Here is a 5,909-nt window from a genome sequence, read left to right as displayed (position 1 = left end):
CCCTCCCTCCAGCTTAATGGAATTGAAGGAGACAAGACTGGCTCCAAAATCAGAGGGCCTAGGCTCAAGTCCTCCCTTTGATGCATGCTACCTATGTGACCCTTGGCAAGTCAGTCAATAAAGACCATTTATTAAGCACCTACTATGTGTGAGATGCAATACTAGGTGCTGGGGATACAAGTACAAGGGAAAAAAAATCCCTACTTGCAATGAGCTTAATTTCTAATGAAGGAGACAACAGGGGTATGTCTATGTGTGTGTATTTAATATATATGTATGAATATATTTACACACACATATACAGTCACACAACCCCACATATATGCATGCACGTGTATACACACATGTGTACACATACATGTAGGTATACATACACGTGTAGAAATATAGATACATAGCATAAATATAAAGTGAATAAATACAAACATATACAAGGTAGTTAGATACAAATAATAATAATATTAGCTAGTATTCACATAGCTCTTTAAGGTTTGCAGAGCACTTTACAAATATCTCATTTTATCCTCATACCTGGGAGGTAGATGCCTTTCCCCATTTTACAGATAAAGAAACTGATGCAGACAGAGGTTGAGTGACTTGCCGAAGGACATACAGCCAGTAAGTATCTGAGGCCAAATTTGAAATCAGGTCCTGCTGACTCCAGGTCCAACCCTCTATCCACTGTGCCACCTAGGCGCCTAAACTGTACAAGATAGTTTGGGGGGAGGGCACTAGCCTCTGAGAGGACCAAGAAAGGTCTCATGCTAAAGGGAATACTTGAACTGCTTCTTAAAGGAAGAGAAGGTCTATAAGGTGGAGGGGATGGGGAAGTCTATTTCAAAAATGAAAAAGGCACCAAGATGGGAAATAGTGTCACATGTAAAGAACAGAGAGAAGACCAGTTTTTGTTGGCTTGCATAATGTAGGAGGGGAAGTAAGATCTACAGTGAATTTATGAAGACAGGTCTGGTTATGAAAGGCTTTAAAAGGTAAATAGAAAAGTTTATATGCTAGATGCAATAGGAAGTCATGGGCCTCAGTTTCCTCATTTGTAAAATGAAGGATTTGGATTAAGGTAACCTCTGGAGTCTCCTCCATCTCTATATCTAGGATCCTAATTCATCCCCTGTCTTTCCCCGGCCAACTATTTTGCAGATGAAGATCATTGGAGAATTTTTATTTTTCTTCCTGAATAGTGTTTCTCTCACTCTCTCTCTCTCTCTCTCTCTCTCTCTCTCTCTCTCTCTCTCTCTCCCTCCACCCCTGCCCCTTTTTCATTCATTCAAAAAGATGAAGGACTATCTCTGACTCTTGAGATGAGGGTTAGGGTAAGAACAGAGAGGAGTCAGAGGACTATAGATGGGGAGGGAACCTATTCTAGATCTCTCATTTAAGAAACGTGAAACCGAGGTCCAAAGAGAAATGACTTCACCAAGGTCACACAGAGAGTACATGGCAGAGCTAGGATTGGAATCTAGCTCCTCTGACTCCCAAGTCAGCCCTCTCTCCACTGCTCTGTAGGGGACAGGGCATTGCAAAAATAATTTCCTCTCCTTGTATTTTGTGTTGTCTCAGAACAGCCCTGATTGAGTCAAAGTCCTTTCCTTGCGCTAGGACATATGTAACATCCAATAGGGGTTTCCCCAGTGATGTATTGGACATGACAGAGCTAACTGCGAGGGAGAAATAAAAAGCAGGAACGGAACTCACTCGGCTTGGGTTTCAGCAGCAAATGGTTCTGAGTGTATTTAAATTGGATTTTAATCTGAAGGGAGTGAGGCCCATACCAGAGAACAATAAAAGTATAAACACAGCAAGCCAGTCCAGGTGTTCCATGGGAAAGAGAAAGGGGTACTTCTAGGAAGCTAGAAAGGCCAGACTGGGGAGTGATGATGGCTCACAGCTCCCAAGCAGGCCCTTGTCCTGCAGGAGGGGAGGCCCCAAGCAATCTGTTCCCTTTTGCAAAGCTATAACTACCCCAGGGAGCTGCTGTCTCTGTTATTCATCAGCTCTGCAATGCCTCCAACACAGAGGATCAGATTTCCTGGGACTCCCATCCTGGTGCCTGCTCTCGCCTTTTCTTTGCATAAGGAAAGGCCCCCTCTGAACCATGAGCTCATCGATTTTTCCTAGGGCTCGACCAATTGCCTCTTGCCAGATGCTTCTCCACTCAGGTCCAGGCTTGTGCCACCCAAAGTCTGATAACACCTGGCTGCGCTCTCAGCCCCTTCGCTGATTTCTGATGTCTCGGGTAGCCTTCCAAGCAGAGCGGTTGAGATCATGTTTGTACTTCAACTTCACCCCACCCTGCCTATTTGTTTTTAAGACAGCCTCCTGAGCCCCTTGGGATATATCTGTGTCTTCTCATGCCGAGGTGTTGGGTTGAACAGGGTTAGATCTTGGTAAGAGTTTGAAGGGAGGGAAATGGGACTTTGACGCCCCTCCCCCTGACTTCCCTCTGTGAGCATGACTCTCGCTTCCTGCCACCTCCTCTCCCTCCTTCCTCCCTCACCCACCCCTTTTTGCATCTGCTTTGAAAATCAGAGAATCTGGGTTCAAATCCTGTCTCTGCTATTTACTGCCTATGTCACCTAGCGCAAATCACTTTCCTTTCCCATGGCCTCATTTTCCTTATCTGGAAAATGAAAGGTTGAACCTGGGGACCTCTTAGGTCCTCACCAGCTCTAATTCTTTCTTCCTAAGGTCTCTCTGGCTAGCTAAAGCCCTCCCTTGAGGCCTGCTCTCTCGCTGGGGAGGGTTTTAATTTTGCATTTTATATGAAAAGTTCTGTGACTTTTCCTCCCTGCCATGGATTTCAGAGGTCACTGGGTCATAGCTCTGGAAGCTCCCGGAGCCTCTGAGACCACCTATTCCAAGCCCCTTGTTTTACAGATGAGGAAATCGAGGCAGAGAATAGTTAAGTAACCTGCCAGATCGTGTCATTTCTACTCTCACAACATCTCTTCTGCATGTCCTCTTCTCTTCATTCACCCTGGTTCAAGCCCTCATCTATCACCTCTTGCCTGGACTTTAGCAATAACCTTCTTACTTGGTCTCCGTTCAAGCCAACCTCCATTTATTCAGCTGCCAAAGTGAGGTTTTTTTAAAGCAATGGCATCAAATTCAAGTGGAAATGGGGACCACTAATCCATACATATGTTGTTCCTCTCATTAGAATGTAAGCTCCTTGACAGCAGAGGCTGGGTTTTTGTTTGTTTGTTTTTTTTTTTTCATCTCCAGAGTTTAACACAATGCCCAGCACAAGGCAAATACTTAATAAAGACTTGTTAACTGACTGAGTGGCTGGCCCAGGTCACAAAGAGATAGTTGATGGGCAGACCTGGGACTCAGAACCCAGGTCTCCTGACTCCCAATCTGGTGCTTCTTCCATCATACCAAAGCTTCTTTCCCATCTACACTTCTTTAAAATGATATTTTTGCAGATAGCTTGTGGTTTTTTTTTATATCACCATTATCTTCTAATATATCCCTCCCCTTCCCTTTCTAACTACACATTCCTTTTAATAAAGATTTAAAAAGAGAGAGGGAAAAAAAACCATTTCAGCAAAACTTACCAACATATCGATCATGTCTGTCGATGTAATATTCCACATCCACAGTCCCCCACCTCTGCAAATAAGGGAGGGGAGGTACATTTTCTCAGCTCTTCTCTAGGGCCAATTTGTAGATCATCTATTTGTAAGATGAAGGGGGTGGTGTGGGGTGATGTTGGAGATTGGACTGCTAATATTTGATGACTTTTAAGTTTCCTTCCAGTTCTAAATTTATGAACCTATGATCTGAAAAAGGCACAAAAGGATTGTGATGTGCATTAGTGGAGTGAAAACCCACACCAATTAAGTCCTGTGGAAAACTGAAGTAAAATATGTTTGTGTATAATTTGATGAATTGTTTCTTGTTCCGGGTGCCCCCAAAACAAGTTACACTATGGAGGTAATTGATCATAGGTTGGCCTAGCTGGTCAGAAAACTTGCCTTTCAGCTTGAAGAAAGTTCTTTTGAGGGAGTGGGTCACATTCTGCTTTTGGCTAAGTTTGTCCCATAGATTTTACCAAGAAACACCCTGAAAGGGTCATGTTCCAGGGTCAGAGGTCCAGGTCCAGTTGCACTAGGGCCAGTCTTTGTTCCTGGAGCTCAGGAACCCTAGTGACTGCACCCTATGGGTGACTGAGGATTAGGTAGGAGAACTCGTTTGCATCGAGGCCAGGCTTCTCCCAGGAAACCAGATCCTCTGAAGGTGAGTAATTGCAGAGAGGCCGACTCAGGTTGTTTGAACATATTCTGCTTCGGGGTTGAGCTACTTAGATGAAATCTGAATCGGTTGCACTTGTTAGTGTAAATAATGCCTGATCTGTTTGCCCAGTTGCACAGGTTCTATTTGTATAGTAGTGAACCTGCCGGCACTGTTTCGACTGAGCATACTACTCTTCCTTCGAGTTGGGACTCTACCTGGGGCTTATCTTCCTGGTTTATCACAGGTGGAGGTTTGCTTTTCCCCGGAGAGTACAACAGCTGCAAAAACTACCCCAGTGGCAGTCAGTGGGCTGGTCTGCAAAGCTAAGCCATAGCTGGGCATGAGCAAACCTAGATTTTTGGAACTTTCAGCTGGAAGGGAAACTGAGAGCTAGAATCCAGGCCACACAACTCCCGGTGCTTTCTTTCTTCCCTCATTTATGATATCAGCTTGTTTATAACCTTACTTTTTTTCTGATTTGTTTTTTCAGATACCCCATTTTTTTGGCCAGGCACTGACTCTAATCCTATTCTAGCCTAGGCTTTGCTACTAACAAGCTCATGACCTTGTGGAAATAATTTCCCTTTGCTGTGACCCCAGTTTTCAGTTTTCTCATCTGTAAAATGAAAGGACTGGACTAGATGATCTTTTACAGAATCAAAAAATGTCAGAGCTGTTTGAGATCATCTAGGAGAAACTCGTCATTTTACACAATCTCTACTGTTGCCTTCAGCTCTTGAAATTCTACAATTTTCCTAGGCAGAGGGTGAAGGAAACGGTATGGAGGTGGGCAAAGGGAGAAGGAGAGACAGAGAATGTTTCCCATGGCAACTTACAATTCCAGTGATTTTCCTGAATTATTAGATCTGATAGTCTCTTTATTTGGATATTCCTCCCTCTTTCCTTCTAGTGGCCAGTTCTTTTCTTTTTGTTTTTAACATTTTGCTGATACTCTTTTCTTTTTTCCATTTATATCATTGACACTTCAAAACTATGTCCGTACCTCCCAATAGTGCCCTCTTTTGTGAAAAAGAAATCCAGCCAAGGAAAGCAAATCAAGACATCAGCTGTGTCTGAAAATGTGTATCTATCTCCTTCTGCAACTAAAGTTCACCATTTCTCAACTGAAGGGGTGGGGAGAAGGCACATTTCATCATCGCTCTTTTGAAGTTACCATTGTTCACTACACTGATCAGAGTTCTGAAGGCTTGTTGTTGTCTTTACATTATTGTGGTCATCATGCAAATTATTATCTGGTTCTGCCCAAGTCCATCATGAATCAACTCACATGTCTTCCCAAGTTTTTCTAAATTCTTTGTCTTTGTCATTTTTTATGGCATAATGTTATTCCATTTATTTGCATACACTATAATTTGTTCAGCCATCGCCCAATAGGTGGGGATCCACTTTCCCTCCAGTTCCATGCTACTACAAAAATGCTGCTACAAAGCCTTTTCTCAGTCCTCATCCTTCTTGACCTCTCTATGACCTTTGATACTGTTGGTCACCGTTTTCTCTTGGATCCTCTGCTTTCAGGACACTGACTTCCTGGTTTGTGTCCTACCTGTCTGATGGCTCCTTCTCAGTCTTCTTTGGTAGATCTTCATCCAGGTCATTCCCATTAAGTATCCCAAAAAAGGCTCTGCCTGGACCCT

The sequence above is a fragment of the Vombatus ursinus genome, unplaced genomic scaffold (genome assembly GCF_900497805.2).
Source record: "Vombatus ursinus unplaced genomic scaffold, bare-nosed wombat genome assembly UNPS02009205.1, whole genome shotgun sequence".
NCBI classification, from domain to species: Eukaryota; Metazoa; Chordata; class Mammalia; order Diprotodontia; family Vombatidae; genus Vombatus; species Vombatus ursinus.
The sequence above is the reverse complement of the archived record's forward strand: the minus strand, read 5'-3'. Positions refer to the sequence as shown.